Source organism: Bidens hawaiensis, unplaced genomic scaffold, assembly GCF_021521415.1.
Source record: "Bidens hawaiensis isolate Kalapana, Puna unplaced genomic scaffold, B.hawaiensis_p1.1 tig00046954_1, whole genome shotgun sequence".
In the NCBI taxonomy this organism is placed as follows: Eukaryota; Viridiplantae; Streptophyta; class Magnoliopsida; order Asterales; family Asteraceae; genus Bidens; species Bidens hawaiensis.
The window spans coordinates 223-24,129 of record NW_027498395.1 but is presented as its reverse complement, the minus strand read 5'-3'; the positions used below and the strand labels follow the sequence as shown (position 1 = coordinate 24,129).

Genomic DNA, 23,907 nt, shown 5'->3' with positions numbered 1-23,907 from the left:
ACTCTAATTGGATCCCTCTATGTACAACTAAGTAACTAAAGCCTCAATTTCCCGACAATCGCACCAAAAATCGACTCCCTTTTTTATTTTCTTCTTGATCAATGACAGCTGAAGCATTCTAGTTCCAAGTTTAGGAGCCTAGGTAGTAGTATTCCGTTCAAAGAGCTGACAAAGGGATACAAGTCGGATCCTAGATGTATGGGACAGCAATGCTAGAGACGAAGTGCAAAGGATTAAAGATATGATACCACATCGATATATAAGGAGCAAAAGGTTTTAAAACAAGAGGGATAGATAGGAAGATTCTTTAATGCACATATAAGCTGTGGAGCCTTACCATTTATGGTATGGTGGTAAAGATATTGGTATTTGAAGAAACACTAACCGGACCCCGGGCAGATTACGGGTAACCTGAGGGTTAGATAGATGTTTCCCACGAGGGGTTAGACCCGGCAAAGATGGTTCTTCTGATAACCTGCAAAACAGACACCGTGAGCTCGTCACTGAGAAGGGGGGGTTCCTCCTTGTGACCACCCTCCGGCGTGAGAATCAGACTAGATTGCTCTTGAATATAAATGTATATTAAGAGATTGCTAGAGCAGATATCAGGTATAATATGTAATACGAGATAGTATATGATGATAATGTCATACCATTTGGGGTATTTATAGCCGAAGGTAGGTTTCCAAGGAGGTGTAGCCGGCTGAATAGTATTCCTGTTCTACCAACTGTGGCCTACGCACGTGCCATGCTGGTAGTTGGTGGGTAGGCAGCGGCTGACAGTGACCAGGCCTGCTGTGTACTATTCCTTTTCCACCAACTGCCGGCTATGCACGTGGTATGACAGGAGTTGGTGAGTAGGCAGCGGCTAATAGTGACATACAGTACAAGAGCATGCTTCTCGCCATACTGTTGTCAATAAGCTGTCGTATCTTTAGTCATATCTTTTGCCCATACCTCGTCAGGTACAGTACAAAAGATCTTCCCGTATCGTACGGACTGGCTTTTGGGCGGGAGTATTCCCCCTCCCGCCTTTGTGCGGGATTGTTCCCGGCTTTGCTCATTCCTTCAGGTGACAACTGAGTGAGAGCTAAGTGCCTTGTGCGTGTAGCCTTGCTGCGCAGGTGGCCTTCCCTGATGGCTTGTATCCGCAGCTGCGGGAACAGGCAGAGTACTTCACCATTGGGAGGCATTTCCTGCGGGAACAGCTTGCGTACTGCGCGTAAGGACGTCACGTCTCTGAGCATGGTGGGTCCTGCGGATCCAGTTGGTTTCTGCGCAGACGTCACTCTTCAAGGTGAGTCTTGCGGGTCCAACTGGGCTCTGCTGGGACCTACCTCTTCAAGTCCCCCCAGTCCAATGTTCTTCTCATGAATGTTTAATAAAGTGAGGTGAACTTTTGGACTTAAGCAAAGGGTTTTGAAAAGGGTTTAGTTTTAAGGTTTTCCATGGGGATTCTTCCCGCGGAAGTCCTTGTCACTTGCAGAAATTCCCGACTTTCCTGCTTGATCTTTGGGTATGATGCGGGTAGGTCTGTAACCTCCTCGCAAGTCAGGAGCGTTGAGTCTCACTTGTGTGGATTCTCCATGAGGTTTTGGTAGTTTTGGACATAGTGATCAATTATGTTAAAACCACCAATTCCATCCTGGAGCTTCAAACAATGTAGTTCTCGACGTTCCCGCTATGCGGGGATGTTATTTCCGTTTCCGCAAGCATTGCCCAGAAGATCCTTCTTGGTTTCAATTCCCTGCGGAGCGCTAGGTATGTGAAGGGTTTTGCCTTGACACTGTACCCGCGCTCGTCTTACGGTTACTTTACTTCCAAGGTATTCCTGGCGTCAATTCCCTGCGGGTGCTAGATATGTGAAGGGTTTTGCCTTAACACTGTACCCGCACCCGTCTTATGGTTACTTGGTTGCCAAGGTATTCCTGGCGTCAATTCCCTACGGGTGCTAGGTATGTGAAGGGTTTTGCCTTAACACTGTACCCGCACCCGTCTTATAGTTACTTGGTTGCCGAGGTATTCTTGGCTTCAATTCCCTGCAGGTGCTAAGTATGTGAAGGGTTTTGCCTTAACACTGTACCCGCACCTGTCTTACAGTTACTTGGTTGCCAAGGTAAGGGGTATTTTCCCGCTTACTTTTGAATCTTTTTGAATTTTGAAATTCGAAGAGTTGGTGAAAGGATAAGAACAGTCCAAACCTCTGAAACGTCGTGCGACGGTTTCTTCTGACTGTGTCAGGACGTGCAGGAAGTTATGGTGACGTGACAGTACCTGGTCATTCCAGACGCTTTTTCAGGCGCGTGGCCGCGAAATTAATGGTACGCGTCCTTTCAACAGCTGTTGCCAGCTTGCTTTTTGCCACGTGTCATAGTTTCATTGCACCTTCGATTTCTCTCTCTTCCGCATTAAATTCATCGCATTAATTGCGATTAGTATATAAAGGGGGAGAGTGTTCTTTGTAATCCACACTTTCACTTTTCTCTTCATCTTTAAAACGATTTCCGGCGAATACTCACCTTTTCAGTCGAGCATTCTCTTGAAATCGTTTTCTTCTTTCATCTGCAAGATGTCTTCTCACGATCTCGAAGCTACAGCCCAGGAGGCTGGGGTGTTCGCCGATGAAAAGAGTACTGCTGGCGAGTGCCAGTGTGCTCTGCCTGTCGATCTGTATCAGTACATTGTCAGGAAGTTTATGCTCGAGTCTCTCGAGCCTGAGTTTCCTGAACCCCATCAGACGGTGTATGATGCCCCGAGAGGCAAGATCGGGGTATATGCTGCATTCTTTGTCTATGGGAATCTTAGGTTCCCATTGACAAAGTTTGTGTACCGTGTCCTAGAGAGGCACGGTGTACACCTGACCGAGGTGCACCCGATGGCGATCGCGAAGATTCGCCACTTCGAGTGGGTGTGCCGGATTCTGGGCATTGAGCCCTATGTCGACCGCCTGATGACCTTTTACTCTTGGAGGTGCATCCAGGGGTGGTATACGCTGATAACCCGGATCAAGGGTTTGAAGATTTGCGCAACCGAGCGCAGTCTTCGCTCGTGGAAGCGGGAATTCTTCTTTATCTCCGCTCGCGCCATCCCCCTTGCCATGAAATTTAAGAATGGGCAAGCTCTCCCCCAGCCTTCACGCCTCCAACTACCAGGAGGCGGAATGGTTCTCGAAGATATCCCGAGTCCAATCTCCGGTTTACCGGTTTGCGGAGTCCGGGATGGTGATGCTCGGGATGAGCCGGGTGTGGAAGGATGCGGATGCGCAAAAGATCCCAATCGTCCTTGAATACGGTTCAAACTCTGTTCCTTACGGTATGTTCTGTTTCTTTTTGTTGATTTAGAATTTCTTCTAACTTCTTTCCTGTTTATTTCAGAGGGGAACGACTTGCAATCGCTCCTGTATCCGCGGGAGGCTGATAGTCCCGCTCGGATGGGTAATCGTGCTCTAGATGAGAACGAGTTGCCCATCCTAGAACAAATGGCGGATCGGTTCGTGGAGGTCTACCCGTTAGGCCACGAGATCCTGAGCGCCAGGCGGCCAGGTAAGGCGCTATTCAACCCTCGACCCCTCAATGTTGAAACCTCTGCTGGAATTCCTCTAATCTTATGTTCTGATGAGGAATCCGCAGATGGTCCTCCGTTGGTGCGGAAGAAGAAAGCTGCCGGCGGGAAGGGGAAGGAGAAGGTGGCCTCCACTGCCGATCCGGGGCCTCGGTCTGACTCAGAGGCCGAGAGCGAGGAGGTAGCGGGGAACCCCGGTGGTGATAAGACCACCGCTCCGGAGGCTGCGACGACTGTCACCTCCGGAGAGCCCAGGATGACAATGGTGAGCGGCGTGAAGAAGCCGGCTCCATCGGGTTCATCCCCGCCTGTCCGCACTTTTAGGCTCAAGAAAACCCGTAAGTACAAACTTTATTTTTAACTTCATAGTTTTCCATCATTAACACTTGTCTTCTTTGTGCAGGCGTGGATGTTGACGCATTCCAGGGTGGAGCGGGGAGGAGTACCTCTCCGCCCATGACGGTAGGCTTGGTCAGCCTACCTGAGGCGACGACCCAGGCGGCTGCGCCTGCGCCAGCTTCCGCTGGTTCAGTTGCTCACTCCGTTGAGCCGACTGTTCCAGCTGTGATGACATCACCGCCGGCTGTCAGTGCCATTTTTACCGCATCTTTCACTGAGCCGGCGGTTACTTTTGCTGCGGACTCCGCAGCGGCGACCGCGGCGGACTTCATGCCTCCTCCGTCATCGGCAACGACGGCCGATCCTTCAGGTATGCATGGGGCTTCTCGCCAACCTCTGCCTCCTTCCCATCTACCTGACCTCTTGGACGGATTTCCCTTGGGTTCAGGTGACGGGTTTGGCGGCTATCGGCCTGTTATTGACCCTACAGGTGCGTAGGGTTCTTTTGGCCTATTATTATTTATTTATTTTTTTTTTTTTATATATCATCTTTTCCTAACTGCTTTTTGTTTTTTGCAGTGTCGGATTCCAATGAAGTGTATGTTCCACGATGGAACATCCGCCGAGGAACAACCCTTCGCACACCTGTGGAGTGCGTGGATTGGGCTCGTCACGCAGCTCCCAGTGGTGCGTTGGGGGAAGCCATGGCTAGCTACCAGGAGGGTAGGCTAACCAATGAGCTTCGGGTTCTCCTAGCCTGGATGCAGCCGCGCGTCGAGCTGCTTTGTCGTGAAAACGACAAGTTAAAAGCAGCTCGCATCCAAGAAGTAGCTCAGGCGCGGGCTGTCCGGGAGGAGAACGTAAGGCTTACCGCAGTGGCTGCGGAAAAGGAGAAGGCCTTCAAGGCCCTCGAGGTTGAAGTTCAGGCCCGACTCGAGGCCCGTTCCAAGGCTGCCCAAGCTGTTAACGAACAGCTTCGGCTGGCTAAGGAAACTGCAAGGAACGCAACCGAGAGGGCCACCAAGGCTGAAGCTGTTGCTGAGCCTCTACGCGTGGAGAATGAGGAGCTTAAAGCCAAATTAGAGGCTCTCCAGCAGGCTCATGATGCCTTGGCGATGGAAGACGCCAAAAAGCTCCAAGAGATCTTGGACCAGAGGGGGGTGCTTGACCACACTGAGCGGAAGCTAAAGGGCGTCGAAGAGGCTGCGGCTAAAGAAGTGTTGCTTGCCAACCTCAACAAGAGTGAAGCCGAACGCGCCCGTAACGAAGCTCAAGCTGCCCTCCAGGAGGCTCTGGTTGCCAAGGAATGGCTTCTTCGAGAAGCGTTGTCTCAGGTATGCTTTTCATGTCTTTACGCTTTTCTTTGTAAATAGAAAAGGTTCTGATACTTGTATTTTCTTTTTTGTAGGTTGTGCATCGAGTCTTCACGGAGACGTCTTATGACGATGCTATGAGCGCAGCCCTCAACGCTTCTCATGAGGATGGGGAAAAGGCCGGCTTCCTGCTTGGTCTAGGGTTCGTTGAGAAAAGCATCCCGCCTTCTAACTTCCCTTTGTAAAAGGTTGATACTGAAGCTGTTTATGACCAAGCAGTGAATCAGTATGCCGCCTTCCCGCATCCGGTGGTGGAGAAGGTGAACCAAGTTGCTACTGCTGATGATGGGTTAGCTATCCTTAAAGCTTTCCTTGAACCGTCACGTTCTACTGATGGTGCGGGTCCAAGTGGAAGTGGCCCTGAAGCTTGATCCTGAAGATCCCTTCCCACTGTTAGGATAGGTTTAGCTTGTATAGATTTATTTTCTTGTAGGCGGGTAGTTACCCGGCCATTCTTGTAATGAATCATTGTGAAATATAAATCTTTGTGCGGGTAAGACCGCTATTTTCACTGGATTCCTTGCTTTATAAACGTTATATGACTTGCATACTTTATTTTAAATTAGCAATTTTCCAAGTGTTTAGAATAAGTTAACCTTTGAACATGGCAGATAATAGGTTGAAGTTTTGCTTCCTCTTTCGTGATTGTGCGGGTAGGACCGTCACTTGCACTTAGTAGGATGGCTAAACTTTACCTACATCTGACCTGCGTGGAGGTTTTCCTCATCTTTTTTGAAATTTCTAAGTGTTTAGGATAAGTTAACCTTTGAACGTGGTAGATAATAGGTTGAAGTTTTGCTTCCTCTTTCGTGATTGTGCGGGTAGGACCGTCATTTGCACTTAGGATGGCTAAACTTTACCTATATCTGACCTGCGTGTAGGTTTTCCTCATCCTTTTAGAAATTTTCTAAGTGTTTAGGATAAGTTAACATTTGAACGTGGTAGATAATAGGTTGAAGTTTTGCTTCCTCTTTCGTGATTGTGCGGGTAGGACCGTCACTTGCACTTAGTAGGATGGCTAAACTTTACCTATATCTGACCTGCGTGTAGGTTTTCCTCATCCTTAGAAATTCTCTGTTTTGAATAAGTTATCCGTTCGACGCGCGGTTGTCAATAGGTTCGGTTTCCTCTCATGATTTGTGCGGTTAGGACCGGCACTTTCATTTAGTTGACCAAAGTTTACCTATGACTGACCTGCGTGAAGGTTTGCCGTTTTTTTGGGTTTATGCGGGTTTTGCCGCCTTCCCCACGCAACGACTTTCCACGTAATTATGCGGTGAAAACCTGCATATCAGTGTTGAATAATTTAACCGTTCGACGCGCGGTTGTTAATAGGTTAGTGTTCAGTTTCCTCTATCATGATTATGCGGATAGACCGGCACTTTCATTTAGTGGGATGACTGAACTTTACCCTTCAACTGACCTGCGTGAAGGTTTGCCGTTTTTTTGGGTTTATGCGGGTTTTGCCGCCTTCCCCACGCAACGACTTTCACACTTATGTATGCGGTGAAAACCGGCATCAGTGTTGAAAGTTCACAAAAGTATAAATGTAAAATCATCAGCGTCGATGTTCTGAGGAGAATCATTTCCATTAGAAGTGGCTCTGGGCCTTTTCTTTACAAATTTGGAATTGATCTACATGCAAACTGTGTAATTGAGCTCCCTTCCATGTTGTTGGGATGGGAGTGCCATCGAGCCGATATGCACCTGGTTCGGGATCTCGTTGTTTGCGCAGTATGTAGTCTCCAACATTGAAGCTGCAATTTTATTCGTGTTTTCCCCAACTGGGGTTCTACACGCATCAGCCTGCTCAGCGTTCATTGCGCCACGAGGTGCGCGAGTGTCCCATCTCTGACAAATGCCTCGACCATGTCCTTTACGTCTATGCATTCTTCAGTGTTGTGGCCTTTTGTCCTGTGATAGTCACAGTATTTGCTCCGATCAGCATTGTGACGATGTCGGATTATTGGAGCCTTTGGCCATGGGAGCTCCTCAGTGGCGAATATCTCGGTGACGCTTTTGGTGAGTGGCGTCCATCTAGAGTTCTGGTTTGACTGTACGTTATCCCTTCCGCCCAACCGATGTTGCAAGCCGGATGAGGTGTCAAAGTTTACCCTTGACTGCCAAATGCCTAGCTTCCGCTTTTTGTTTAGTCGGGCGGTAAGGACGTTGTCTTCTCTTGTTTTCTGGGTGTAGAGGTTTGTGCTCTGTGGGAGATCTCTACCCAGTTGCCTCTCAGTTTCCGCAAAGCGTTTAGCTGCTGTCATGATGGCATCCCATGTGGATGGCATGCCATCTTTACCCGTTAAGGTGCGGATGAGCTCTGGGTCGTTCGCTCCCTGAATAAAAGCAGCGCGAACAAGATCTTCGCTAATGTTACCCAGACTTAGCTTCTTTGAGTTGAAGCGAGTGATGAAGTCTGGCAAAGATTCATCTTTTTCTCGAATGCACTTGAGGATTGTCCATTGCTCCTCGGTATACTTTCTTTGCTGGCTGAAGTGTTGGCTAAACTTCTGCTGGAAGTCTTCCCAATCGTAGATGTGGTGGACCGGTAGACGATCAAACCACGCTCTAGCAGCCCCAACAAGCGTCATTTGGAACATGTAACACCACGTAGGTTCCGTCCAACTACTGACGGTTGCCCCCGCTATGAACCTGTTCAAATGATCGTCTGGATCAGATATACCATCGTAAGTGCCGATGTTGGACATCTGTTTGGCACTTTTCGGGACGATTGCTTTCGCAATGTCCCTTGCAAATTTGGACGTTCCCGCCTTTGCAGCAGTTGGTGTAAATGTTTTCGAGAAGTCACGTGGATTTCCATCTGGGTTTTTTGGTTTGAAGGCTTCCCCAAAACGCCTTCTCGGTTGGGAATCCGTTTCTTTACGCTTCCCTTTCGCCTTATGACGAGGGTTTGCGTCTCTATCGGATTCCTCCGAATCGTCGTCCAAGTATTCTTTGAATTCGTCAGCCTGTTGGACAGAACGCAAGCGTTCGTCCAACTCAGCTTGGATCCCTCTATGTACAACTAAGTAACTAAAGCCTCAATTTCCCGACAATCGCACCAAAAATCGACTCCCTTTTTTATTTTCTTCTTGATCAATGACAACTGAAGCATTCTAGTTCCAAGTTTAGGAGCCTAGGTAGTAGTATTCCGTTCAAAGAGCTGACAAAGGGATACAAGTCGGATCCTAGATGTATGGGACAGCAATGCTAGAGACGAAGTGCAAAGGATTAAAGATATGATACCACATCGATATATAAGGAGCAAAAGGTTTTAAAACAAGAGGGATAGATAGGAAGATTCTTTAATGCACATATAAGCTGTGGAGCCTTACCATTTATGGTATGGTGGTAAAGATATTGGTATTACATGGTAGAAATTAAGGTTTAAGCCTCACAAAAAGGCAAAAGAGTTGATAAAAATTGGTTGTTAAAAACAAAACATATAAGTTGTAGAATTAGAATTACATCAAAGAGAAAATTAAAATGCTAGTATAAATATATGGTCACATAGGATGACGTGTTAGGGTAACAACTAACAAGAAAAGTTTTGTTTATGGACCTAACACGTGACATGCGCTACCTCCCCGGCTTCCCTCTAGGTTCCACTAAATTTACTCTCTCTAGCCGTAGGTCCCAAGTCCCAAATGCCAGCATGTTTCATTGATTACTGCACTTTTTTTTTTTTTGGGGGGGGGGAGGGAATGTATAAGGCTATGTGTAGTGGATGGGTTATAATTGGGGGCGAATTGTGACATGTGGCGCCCAGTCAGCAAGGAGTAGAAATTTGTTTTTGGGGTGTAATGGTGTAGGGCCTACAAGTTTGGCTCACAGTTTCTTTTTTTATTATTTTCTTTTTATAATTAAACTAAACAAATAAAAACCAATTTATTTAAATAATTAGATAAAAATGCATTAAAATTAAAAAGAAATACAAAAAACTTAAAAAACACAACTAATTATGCATTAAAATTAAAAAAAAAATTATATAACTAAATAAAATACTAATATCCATAATATTCGCGCATTTTTTCCATTCATTGTCGTTGCAATAATGCGGCCTCTTCGTGTAACCCGGCATCTTTGAGGGATTTGTATTCTTCACTCATTTCCCGCAATTCCAACATTTGGGCAATCTTTTCGTGTTGTTTGTCGGTTTCTCTCATGGCATCGTTGAGTTCATCGACACACTTTTTGTGTTTTTTGATGATTTCTTTCATGGTAGCGACGAGTTCCACGAGTGTCGGTTGGTTCGGGTTGTTTGTAGGATTCATTTTGTTAGATTTTTGAAGAAGGTTTATGTTTATATAGATGTGAAATGAAGAAGAAGGATATGAAATGGAGAAGGTATATGTTTATATAGATATATAATATATTGTTTTAATTAATTTTTTTTATTTTGTACCGTTGTCAAACGGTCAAAATAATAAAATATTATTATTTTCTCAAGAGTTTAGGCGATAAAAAGAATCCGACCCAAATCGCCCAAAAATCGCCGGGGGAGGGGGGGGGGCGGTGTTCTAGCCCCAAGTCGCCCCTTTTCGCCCAATCCAACGCCCCATTACACTTGGCCTAAGGGTTGTGTAATCAGTCCCCGTTCAAGGGTTATCAAAGGGAATGTGGCACATGTAAGGGTAAGTTTCATTGGTTTCAACCACAAAGTAAATCTATCGCTACCCATATGGGTAAATTAAGTAATTACAATTCATGGTAAACTTTTATCATGAACAATATATTAAAACATAAATGTGTTATTATTATTATTACACATAAATATCACTAATTTTTCACCATTTTTATTCATTCAAAGAAAAAATTACAAATTTTGTCCTTTTGCATTACATAGATTATGGAATAGGTCATTTATCAAAAATAGTTTCAGTCTTTGTCTTTTATTTGGATGTTTGTCATGGTTTTGTCTTTTAAGCTAACACTCGTTAATTTTTCCCGTTAAACAACCCCATGTGCATAAAATGTGATGAGCATAATCGTCTTCCCCCCCGCCCCTTCTCTTTCCTCCTCATCTGTTAAAATTCAATACACTTAAAATAATTAACACCCTTTATAATTTAAAAACCATAATTCCCAAATTATTTCTGACGATTCTGTGTGATTTGAATCCATGGATGAATTCGAAGGGGAAGTACTTAACGGCGACGGTGTGGTTGAAGTCCGGCGTGGTGTTGGAGGTGAAGAAGGAGGCGAAGTGTACGACGGGACGAGGCTGGAGGATTATCTGGCGGAGAGAGAGCGGTGGTGCGTGGTGGTGGTGGAGGATGCGGAGGATGTGGGGATAACTAGTAGTGGTGAGATTAATGGCCAATGGTTGGAGTTTGTGGTGAGGTTTGATGAGAGGAAGAATGTGATGGTGAGTTGGAATCAGACCGGTGCGTGTGAGGGCGATGAGTGCCGGCTAAGACTGGTTGGGTTTATTAATTGTAGGAATGTTATGGTTTGGGATATTCGGTTGATTGAGCCGGCTTATTGGTGGTTAGTCTGTCTTCTTTCTAAATGTTAATATTTGCTATATCTGCACACACACATTTGAGTTTGAACCCAACCAGTTAGTCGTAGTCATCCATGGCTTCAAATCACACAGAATTGTTGGGAATAATTGGGGAATTAGGGTTTCTGAATTATAAAGGGTGTTAATTATTTTAAGTGTGTTAAATTTTAACAGGTGAGGAGGAAAGAGAAGGGGTAGGGGAAAAGACGATTATGCCCATCACATTTTATGCACATGTGGCTGTTTAACGGGAAAAGTTAACGGGTGTTAGCTTAAAGGACAAAAACCATGGCAAACATCCAAATAAAGGACAAATAGTGGAACTATTTTTGATAAATGACTCATTCCATAATCTATGTAATTCAAAATGACAAAATTTGTAATTTTTTCTTCATTCAAATCTTCCATCATTTTTATGCACTCAAACCTTCGCATTTTCATTCACTCAAACCCCTGATGACTACTTTCTTAAATGATGATCTCATGTTATTTTTTTAAACGATAGTAGCATACAATTTTTCAAGCCGAAGAGGAAGACACAACAACATCATTTAGTTTAAAATTTTGTTTTTTTTAACTTGTCGCATTTTATTTTTCCGGTTTTCAATTATGTCATATTTTTAATTTTAGTGAAAATTTAATTTTACTTACATTTGATTGTTTAATTTATTTTAGATTATAAAAAAACACAAAATATTCTAGGGTACTTGTGGGTAAGTGTCACCGGTGACTTTGTTTTTTTTTGGTACATAATGGTAGAAATGACATGGCAGTGCGGGATTGACCGGTACATGAGTAATATGCATGAGTGCTCATTCCCCTCTTATAAATAAATAGTGGTTTTAAGCTTTCATTTGTCAATAAGCTGCTGGTGGTGAAGTGTTAAAGGAGAGACTTGATGTTTCATGTGACTCATGTTCGATTTATGCCCACATCATTTAGTTTCGGCGGTACTATGTGATGATGAGAGACTAGGTGAGTAAGTGACGCTCACTAATTGGATCCTTGAACTGAACGTTTTATATCGCTACACCGTCATGTCTTCGAGCGAGTGTTTACGGGGTTTACTGTGACATCTGTCCATTTCAATATATATACTTTTTTCTGAACGTCATGGATGACTAGCCTACGTGTCACGCGACGCTCGGGGGAGTGAAGATACGCATAAAGTTCGTTTTTAGTCGTTTCGTTAATTTGGAAGCTCGATTCCGTGTATCTTCTTGAATAATCAATGCTAATATGTTTAGACCTTGTCCCTAGCCTAATTCCATGACTTATCCCGCAAGTTTTATGATTTAATTCGTTAATTAGTTGATTTTTATCAAAAAGCCTATTATAACAAAATCTTTGCAATTAAATGAATTCTTGTTCTCTAGGCTTAATTAAGCCTTTATAAGCGATCCTTAGCATATTCTCCATCATTCATCACCTTCAATTCATTCCAAATTCGTGTTCTACCTCATCAATTCAAGAGTTCTTCTCCCTTTGACTTTTGAAAGTCAACCATTTTCAAGTTCTTCGATTCTCTTGATTATAATCTGAATTCCAGGTAAGTTTGTACATAAAATCTATTCTAAATCATCCTTGGATCAAAAGCCCTTATGTTATATTTAATTTGGGGCTTTTCGATTTATTAACGATGTGACCCAACTGACTTCTGAGTTTTCATGATTTCATCTTATTTATCATATTTGGTTGATGTCAATTTTGAATCCGATCTCATATCAACATTTGGACAGAACATGAACCGAACACTCGCTTAAACTTACTTTTTCTTAATTTTTGTTTAAAAACCTCAAGTATTATTCAATTCTTCTCCCATCTATCATATTATTGATTTTCGTATTCTTCTTAATTACTTAGGGTATTTTCATTGAGTTCGGTTTGTCAACACGCTTATTTCAAGTTCAAGTTTATTATATTTTCGCACCTTCACTCGCATACTTTAATGTGAGTAATTCACGCCCGGTGTTGTAAATGTCGGATTCCAAGACCTTGGAATCGGCGATTACTTGGTCCTCGGCCCTCCACCTTGGTGACTTTTTCCAACTCGGCCACGGTCAAGACTCTGCCTACTCGGTACTACTCGGCCCTACTCGGCCAACATCAATTTTGATATTTTTTTAATTAAAAACTATTAAAAACAAGCTAAAAACCCATATTCTATCACAAACATGATGAATTGTTTCAAATTATTATTTTAAACAGTTATCATTTTGTTATTTTGTTTATTTTTCACAAGAATTATGTTTATTTTAACGTGAATTATGTTTGTTCCAATAATTAATTTTCGTTATATTGATTATTTACGAGTACTCCCCAAGTACACCCCTAGTACTTCCTCCAAGGGGGTCGGCCGCCTAGGGACCGCTTAGCGACTTTTGCAACATTGTTCACGCCCCTTTTTCCCTCTTTTATTTTGGGGGGTAATTGCGTACCTATTAACCTCCTTGACTATTTACATTTGTACTTCTTCAACTACAGTTCGTTATTGTGTGATCGATTAGTTGCTCATTGATGCTATAATATATGCTTACACGTTTATTTTATTTTTTTTGGTGGTTTGGCCTCATTTATCATCATCTAGTACGTATACATTACCTCTGTAAGGGGGTGGGTGTTTGGGATTCCTTATTTTGGCTCCTTAATCTTTTCGTTAAGTTAATAAATTACAAAAGTGTAACTTAGGGGACTTTTCTTCTCACAATATAAGCAATCCCAAATACCTTATTCTTCTCAAAAAGTTTATAAGTTATAAGTTAGTGAAAATAAGCAATATCAAACACCCCCTAAGTTGGTTTTTTTCTAGATCAAACGGGTCCACATCTATTTTATATGGTAATTGTTGTAATTCATTAATATTGTGATTTGTCATAATACACATACAAATTGATTTTATTCCATATTATCTATATCTTGTGTTTTGTTCATCAACTTTATGCTGATAAATTTATATTATTACACATGTCACAAGTTTACTTGTTGAATATTTGGAACTTTGAGAAGATAATTTAGTTTGATTTTAGGTTTTTATTTAATTAAAAGGAGTACATGTTTGATTTGTTTATTGTAAATGTGTACTTGTGTCTATTAATAAATTAAATAATTAATGTCACTCTATTATTGGTATCTTTTGAGCCTAAGCAATTAACGTGATGTCCGGGCGTATTCTATCGTAGATGGGAATGTGACATTGGCCTTAAGCGAATTTTTTTTTTCGAATCAAAAAACAAGTATATCTGTTATTAAAAGGAGTACATATTTGATTTGTTTATTTTAAATGTGTACTTGAGTTTATTAATAAATTAAATAATTAATGTCACTTTATTATTAGTACCTTTTGAGTCTGAGCAATTAACGTGACACCCAGACGTATTTTGTCGTAGGTCGGGATATGACATTGGCTTTAAGTGAAGGTTTTTCTCATATAAAAAGGCGAGTGTGTCCAATATAATGAATTAACTAGTAGTCAATTTGAATGATTCGTTTACCGTTCAAAAAAAAGTAATAAAAAAAAAAACAAAACACAACACTAGTAAAGTGGTAAGAGAACAATACTTTTGCTCTTGTGGAACGCAAGTTTGAATCCACATAGCATCCTAATTTTATTTTTCCTTGTTTATATATCATGAATATGAATTTCGAAAGCAGAACCAATTTTTCTTAAAAAAAAAAAACAAGGTCTCAGAATTGTTTTTTTCACATCTGAATTGGTTGAGCTGACCTTGCGTGTAATAAGCTTGTGTGAAATGATTTCAGTGAAACGTGAAAACGTCAAGTTAATGTTATAGTTTTACATAAAAAATAATTAAAGATAACGTTCCAGAGGTGTAACATTTTATTGGCTATGGAAATTAGTTAAACAAACATTCCCGCCCCACGTTCATCGTTCGCACCAAACTACTTAAAATATCTACCCGGGGCAATGATCAACGCCTATGTGGGTTGAGGTGGCCATGAGCATTAGGCCATTACAAATAGCCTAACATTTTTTATGAATTTGTTGGACCATTCGAAACTTATCTGATAAACAAATTCACAATAACCTTGTGTTAACTCATGTCTTGTAACATGTAAAACATGATTATCTTGAATCATACACGACCGACAAAACAACAAACATGCATTGCGATAACATTTTTTATGTAGGTCGTTGATAAAATGTCATAATTCGACAAATACTAAAACAATCCTGCAAATAATTAAATGTAATACGATCCAGGATTTTATTTTATATATTTCATTTTTAACCAACATTGTCTTTTCATCATCAACGCTCATGAACAAGATTGTAAATAATCACAAACCAGATAGTAAATCATTATAAATAATTCATATATCTCCTATAAATAATTGCAAACCATATCTAAAAGAGGATTAATTTTATTAACTTCATACCGTATAAGAAAAGATTTATAATATATTAAACAATAAGGTAGCGTTTGGTATACAGGATTGACAGAGGATAAAATGATTAATTACTTGAGAATGAAATAGGTGTTGTTTGGATTCTCAATGTAATTGAATCATCCATCACATGGAATCTTATTCCATCAAAACCATTCATTCTCACGTCCTTTTGTTCTTAATTTATTTATTTCATTCCTCATTCTGCATACTTTCTCAACAACACCACCACCACCACCACCTGACCGTCACCGTCGCCATAACCACCTTACCACCAACGTTACCATCGCCATCATCGTTGTTGTAACCACCACAACCATTGTCACCATCGCCACCTGACCATCACTGCCGCCGCCACTGTCGCTGCCTGATCACCACCACCGTCGTCGCCACCCTACAATCGTTATCACTACCAATGCTACCATCGCTTGACCACCAACACCACAACCATCACCGTCGTCGCCACCATTTTCGTCTCCAGAGCTACCATCCAATCGTCCCCATTGTAGTTTTTTCTTTATTTTGGGAAAAAAAATATTTTGATATATGAGTGTTTTTATTATTTATATTTCATTCCTACAATTTTTGGATACCAAATATTATAAAGTAATAATTCATTTTCATTTTCACAGGTTAACCAGAAAAAGAGAAAGGAATTGTAATGATCTATCTTTTACCTTTATCCATTCAATTACTTTTCCATTTTATTCCCCTTCATTCCATTACTTTAAACCAAATATACCCTAAGGAAAGCATACCGTTTAAACTTAGGTAGTATTTGTTATGCAAGATGAAATGCGGAATGTAATGTATCACGGTAAGGGAATGAAAGAGAAAAATGTTTGGTTGGTCAATCGAATGAAATCGCCTAGTAGAGCACAACCGGTTAATTGGTTAGTTGATAACATACTATTTTAAAAATTGGCTAGACCAGCAAATCGAGTCGGTGGTACTAGCCGGTTTTCAAACCAAAAAACCGTAACCGGTATAACCTATTTTGGGTATAACCAAAACCGCTTAACCAGTAAATAACCGAAAAAACAAGTTTATATAAAATAATTAAAAGACCTAAAAAATGTTTACGATTAGCCGGTTTTGTTACCAACTATTAACCATTGTTGGGCCAAAATGTATATATTGGGTTATAAACCGACGAGCATAATCGAATACAAGACCGGTTTTTACGGATCAGGTAGTTAGCCGGTTAGGTTTCCAGGTACAAACCAATTAGCAACCGGTTACCAATTAGCTTGTGCACCTCAAGAATAACCTATTTACTCGTCCATTCCATTCTCCAAAAAACAACCTCAAATTCATTCTAGACACCTCATTTATATTTTTTCTCATTCAATTCCCTCTTTCACCCCCTGCATCACCTCCACCACCCTCCCACAATCAACACCGCCACCGTTACCACCATTACCCACCCATCACCACCAACTATTGCCTCCACCACCCCAACCCCACCATCACCAAATACCGTGCGCCACCCACCACCTCTGCCCACCACACCACCGCCACCACCAACAACTGCTACCACCATCATAGGCCCACCGTCGCCTACCATGATTACCCACTACCCACTATCATCACCACCATCGTCAGTCCATCACTCACTATCATTTTTATTTTATTCATTCGTCTGTTCTGCCCACCAAATAACACATAGTAATGACTTATTTCGTTTCTCTATGGTAACCAAAATTTCAATGTTATGGTAATTATCCATTTCATTGTTTTTTCATTTCATTTCCTCGTCCATACTATTAATTCACATCGAACAGATCCTTAACTTTTTACTGAGCAGTTGTGTATCTAAGATAAAAAAATGCAAGTGTGGCACGTTTTGTTGGGTACTAGGATTTCTGTTGTAATTTAATGCCTATGAACTAGAAGAGTATGAAAATGAGACTCCAAAAATTGATGAGTTCTAAGGTTAAGAGGAGTTACTTTTTGTTTGGCACTACAACTTGCTCCTAGTCAACTTGTGATAACACTTTTAACTGCGGCCCAATAAGTACCGCTAGCCCATCTTAAACTCTATTGTGGAACGTCTTGAACCATCTTGAACTCTATTGTGAATCACTATAATATATATCACAAACCATAAGGGACACTTACCGAAAAGAAAAAATGTCTAGAAAGATATAGATTAAATAGATACTTATAGAGGTATAGGTACTTTTATAAAGTGAAGCAAAACATAACAAACATTTCTGATAAGGATAATAGGTATACATTTTTGGAATTTGTTTACAATATGGTAAATTAAAATGATTTATAAAAGGCATCCAAGAGAAATATGGGTATGGGTGGGCCCATGAATGATAATGGGTATCGGATGGAGTGAAGGTAAGGTTCCATTCCCATCACCATCACCATCACCATCACTGTCATCCTTACCCTCAACCACAGCCACAACCATCTTCATAGATTGTGCTCATTTAAAGGGAACAAACTCCTACCAACTAACATGCTCCCCAAAGTTGGTGGCTAATTAACTCGACCCTTTAATAACTTATCACGTCACTCCAATTTTTTTTTCTTTTTCTTATTTAATTTATTTATTTTACTAAATGATCTACTAACTAATTTCATATGAAAGATCGGACACATACTATTATTTGACCATGCTCAAGAATCTAATAAAGTGACAAAAAAATACAGCACATTAGAAAGAGGGCTACATAAATAGAAAAGGGACTAGTTAACTAATTATAAAATGTATATATATTTTTGACATTTTTAATGTAAACAAATTCTGTTAATTTTTAACAATTAGAAATTTGAATGTAGGCATCAACAAAATGTACAACTACAAGATTGCATTTTGTTAAGCAAATTGGGCCCATGGTCTATTGGTAGTTGGTAACCTTATAATGAATTTATAACCGGCCCATGGACCATTAAAAAAGCAACATGTCATGCAAACGCCCTTAATCAATACTCTACTGTATGCGTCTAACACACCCCCCCCCCCTCGGGTTTGTGACTTCGGTACAACTATGACTAAGCCCAAGTTTCGTCAGTGTGGTATAAGTGTATGTGCGTATGAATGAGAGAATTTGAAAACTTAAGAAGACTTAATTTTTATTTTTTTTAAATACTTTTTCTTACAGTAAATACAAACAATAATACATGGATCGACTATTAAAATAGGGTTGTTGAAGTGTATGGAGTTAATCAGTTAATGGTTTTGACCCACAAGCTTTTTGGTTATGTTTTAAACCTCTACCACCATTTTCTTAGAAGCCTATATATGTTTGCTGCTTTGATATCACAGATCATAAGACTGCCTTGAGCTTTAGAAGCCAGATTATGTTTCATGAAATCCAACAAATATATCTTGGAGTTTGGCTAACCCCCAACCCATAAGAATATTCTTTTAATTCTTCCAAACCTTAATGGTCCTTTTAAAAATTGACACAATATAAATAGGCTGTTGATTTACAACTTTGGATAACATGATCGTTAAGCCCCAAAACCCGGGTATGACGTCAATACTGGATTTACACATAACACTCAATGGAAGACATTCAAAACTCACATGAGATAGTTTAAATTACACGTTAAACTTTCAAGCACACTTTACACTAGGATGTCAATAGTCGTCATCAAAGAGCCCGAAGATGTCATGCAACTACACACCTAAGCTCACTTTGACAGACCTATTCAAATGGTTCAACCTACGTTGGCGAGAGTCTATAACAAAGTACAGTTTGTATGAAAACCACATTTAGTATTTCAAAACACATATTATTATATATGGTGGTTTAGACCCCCTCTCCACCCCCCCCCTCCTTCCCAAACACCACCACACGTCCATACACACCACACCACATCACACACTCAATGTTAACTCCATACACATTTGGATTCAGTTGTGCATGAAACATTATCAACATGAGACTCACGTTGTTTTGCCCACCGTCGTTGACTTCACATTGTTTTGCCACCAATGTGGATTTCACACACTCACACACGATCATCATGTTTCCCCAGTTTCAGGCCACAACATCCTAACCCTTAAATCAACATTAAGTTAAAAGCCTTTAAAGTACTTTTCCACCCTTCTAGTTTAAAAACCTTCTTTTCACCACACTTTTACTACTTTAGTGATCACACACATACAACTCACATTGGCAAGTAACAAGTACATAGATATGTTATAATGTTATATAAGCTCACCAAGGTCAATATAGTTATATTGGGTCATTTATGTGAACTCTCTTATATAGATTCCTCTACATAAAACAAATTCATGTAAAATCACCTATACAAGTCCATTCACACCAACACACTAGCATAACCTATTCACACCGTACTATACCAATTTTACCTAAGTTACTCCAATCATCAAACACACTGTCCACTGTTCAACAAATTGTTCACACATACACAATAATGTACCAAGCATATCATAATCATCACCCCACATGCTATTTATTATTTAATAACACACTTGTGGCTTTCTAATATGAACCAAACCTCACACTCAAAAACCACACTTTAATGATGCTGAAAAATCACACTTTTACCACATTGTTCGTATAACTTGAACATGCATATCAAACACCATCACAACCTAGTATTAAGGGTTTAGCGCACTCAATACCATGTTCATAGCCACTCACAAAACAACCCTAAAAAACAATAATCACTTTCGATTCACTCTCGTTAATCCTATGTTAGACGATTACCACATATTAAAATCATTTACATACACGTTGTACTCAAATAAACTCAAAACTCTTAGAAAGTTTGAGAAAAATGACATACATAACTCAACTAGATCGAGTAGAGTAAACAGTACACGTTCGTTTGGCCCTCAAAACACCTAAACAACCACACTATTGCCGCACTGCCACCTCCAGTGAATATGTTACATGCTTTGATCTTGCTTCTCTGTTGTCACAAACTTCTTGAAGCTCCATAATAATGGCAATATACATATCTTCATCAACAGTCACTCCCATCATATGCTCATATATCCTCCACCCCACTGTTCCAATCTCCCTTATCACTATCTTCCCAGTCTCTCTTATCCCCTACTACCACCATACGTTCCCTTAACCTCACTCCAATACAAAATCAATCGAACCGCTTTCGTCGTCTCAAAAGCTTCTTCCACCGCCACTTACTCTCCTGAAGTTACAAACGTACTCGGCGACGTTAACATCTTCACTGCTTCCGGCGACTCCGTCACCTTCAACGACCTCTGGGATCAATCTGAGGTACTCCTTTATTTTTGTATAAACATTAAATTGATTACACAAACACAAAAGCAATAACCAAACATGAGGATTTAAAGTGGTTTGGGTCTAGACTGACATACGGTCATAGGTTGCAACGGGGTATTCGTGACAAACGATTACACGTACATATGTTATGCATACATATATAGGGATCAATCAGATTGACAGATTGTCCTATAAACATTAAATCGATTACATATCAGCCCACGGTAGTCCAATAAATTCATATATTGGGGAACTTGAATTACTATATGTTAGGGGGTTAGAGCACACGTAATGAACACAACACAAAAGCAATAAATAAGCATGAGGATTTAACGTGATTTGGTCTACGTCATGGGTTTGCAACTAGGTATTTTTCCTTTTTATTTAGATTACAAGCATGCATCCATATATAGTGATTAAAAAATTAGGTGAAACGTGTTTTAAAATAAACAGGCTTGGAATGGCTAGGGCCGGCTGCTCCTAGCCGTGCGTCTCTAGCTTCTTCTTTCGCGTCTAAGTCGAAACCGGCCTAAAATGCCTGCAAATCCAACACTGTAGGTTTACTAAACTGCTCATTAAGATACTCCTTGCTTGAAGCTACATATTGATACATAAAGTGGATCCCTGAGAACCAAATGCAATCTAATTATATTTGCAGGGATGATTAATGAGTTGAATTTGACATTGAGATTGATATGATTTTGGTTATTTTCTCTAGGGGATTGCTGTTGTTGCACTATTAAGACATTTTGGATGCCCTTGCTGGTAATCAGTTTAAAGTTTGATCACTTTTGTTATATAAAGTAGACATATAATAGATACATAAGATCATATATATATATATATATATATTTTACTTTTCTGGTTAATTTCTTATTTATAACACATATAGTTGGGAACTCGCATCGACTCTGAAAGAAGTTAAAGCGGAAATTTGAATCTGCTGGTGTGAAGCTGATAGCTATTGGTATCGGTGAACCTAAAAAAGCTCGCATCCTTGCTGAAAGGGTACTCATTCCTTTTTGTGTTGTTATTATCCTGCCTTCGATTCATGAATTTTGATTTAAGTAATTGGAATCCGTCACAGGAATTGAAATAATCATGTTTTGTTTGTTAATTCAGAATCATATAGGTTAGGAATGTTTGTAATTTAGATTCCAATTTTATTAAATTCCAGCTAACTAAAGACCCCCTTAGTTTTCAATCATTAAGATCAAATTATTCTTTTATCGTCACAGTTACCATTCCCATTGGAGAACCTCTATGCAGATCCCGAACGAAAGGTGTTCCGATCTTCACTTGTCAAATTTATTAGTTTATAGAGTAAGCCTATTACATATTACTAACACTTTTATTTTGTTTCATGTAACTAATTAGGCATATAATCTCTCTTGGGTTTGTATTATGGCATTGGCGGACATTTTTCAACCCTGCGAGTGTAATATCCTCTTTCCTTTACATCTATCAAAATCAACTTATATAACTTGCATTTTCAACAACGCGTTAATGTGAAACCAACAGGCGAAGGTGTTATCAAGATAAAGATTTGAGGCTCTGAAAGAAGCCGTAAAGAATTACACGATAGAAGCAACACCAGACGATTAGAGCAAGTTGTACTGCAACAGGTTTGATCTAAAAAGAATATTACATTATTTATTAACTGTAATGTAAATAATGTACACTTTTGTATGATTTATGATAATGTATGCATTGGTTTGTAGGGAGGGATGTTTGTGTTTAAAGGAAAAGAGTTGTTATACGCATGGAAGGATGAGGGCACAGGCGATCATGCTCCTTTAGATGACATTTTCAATATATGTTGCAATGCATAAACATTGAACAACACATTATTAGTAAACATAGTATAGTGGTTTTGTTATTAAAGTATAAAGGTTTTGATCCACTCATGTTAATATACCAAAGTTGCAAGTTTACCAATTTCTTCAACTAATTGGTACCAATTTTCACTACCAATATTCCTAAATTTATTTAGATGATTATTTCCTTATTAATTTTGGATGATACAGAAGATTGGGTTGGTTGTTGGGTTGACTACTAGGTGGGCCTGCCCATAGTCTTGTTGAGTGAGGGTGGACCATCAGAATTCTGATATAAATTTTGATTGGCATGTCTATTTATTTGAACTAAAAAGTTATTTAATATTTGATATTTTATGCTATGTTTCATATACTTGACACAAAGGTAATAGTGAATAAGTATTTTGGACGTTATAATGGAGATGGGCTCATGGGCAGGACCAAGAATAAGTATTAAGTAAAAGACATGTAGAATCATATACACATGAATCTTGACTTAACTATAATCTAGCTGTAATATTCAAACTTTTTTTTTTCTTTTTTCCTGTTAAATTATTAAAAACACTAATTTAACAAAACAATATATCGATGGGGATGGCGCGGCCTTGTGAACATTTTTTTTTATTTTAATTTTTGAAAACTACTTTTATATAAAAAAAAGTATAGATGTGACATTAGTTGATAGACTGTTTTGTTGTTGGTACGGCGGTGAGTGTGGTCCGTTTTCAGTCCAATGGGTGAGCTGAATCTAATTATTTTTCTCCTCACAATTTTGTAAATTTGTTAAAATATCATATACTTTCTTAAAATGATAGAACAACCCTTATATAGTTATAAAACGTACAATATCTCCTTTCATGATGTTATTATTGATAAATCAAATGTTTTTTTTTATTAAAATAGAACCTATTATTATTAATAGTACTTTAATAGAAATGTATGAAAAAAAATAAAATTTCGTGACTTATAAAATGTATTTCCATCTTAACATTTAATAATAGTAATAACCACTTCAAATATAATTTTGTGAAATGTGGTGTCTAGAGAGAAGCAAGTTGTAGATACGTAATGTTTGGAGTATGTGAAATTGGATGCTAAGTCATGTCATATTCACGTCATACACACACCAAGACTAAGGATGGCAGAAATTGGGTTCATAGGCTCAAACCTCATTCACTTTAATGCTGACAGGTGCATTCATAACCGGCCCTCCCATAAGGACCACACTGGATTTCCCCGTCCATGTTCGTTATAAGGCTATACTCAATTCTTTATAATTCTAGACCATTCATTATCAGCGTCACCTTAACTTTTCCTCTACCCTTCAACTCCATCGTTCAACCTATGTTCTACTCCGTTCTTCACCATTCTTCATTTCCCAATTTTTTAATACAATTTATATATGATATTTTTAATGTTTTCTAGATAATATTCAATAAAACCGAAATAATATTAATTAAAAAGTGAAAACCATTACATTAATTAAAAATTGCCAAATTATGAACTTAAAAAAAACTATGTTATGTAATATTTTTCGGCGATTTTTCTCTTCAACAACAAACCACTTCGTGGTCAGTTCAGATAAGATGGACGATATTTCACGTTATGATATCGAAATCTTTTCGCTCGGCCTCATCTTCATTAAGTTTTTCCTTTAAACG

At 39.6% G+C, this 23,907-nt stretch overlaps 1 pseudogene across 1 annotated transcript; it reads left to right on the top strand.

Annotated features, from left to right (window-relative positions):
* The first annotated feature begins 20,127 nt into the window (after positions 1-20,127).
* On the top strand, positions 20,128-22,030 carry LOC143596758 (thioredoxin-like protein AAED1, chloroplastic; annotated as a pseudogene). Its single transcript, XR_013146772.1, has 5 exons — positions 20,128-20,423; positions 21,148-21,194; positions 21,322-21,437; positions 21,668-21,712; positions 21,951-22,030. The product of XR_013146772.1 is annotated as a thioredoxin-like protein AAED1, chloroplastic (transcript).
* The last annotated feature ends 1,877 nt before the right edge of the window (positions 22,031-23,907 follow it).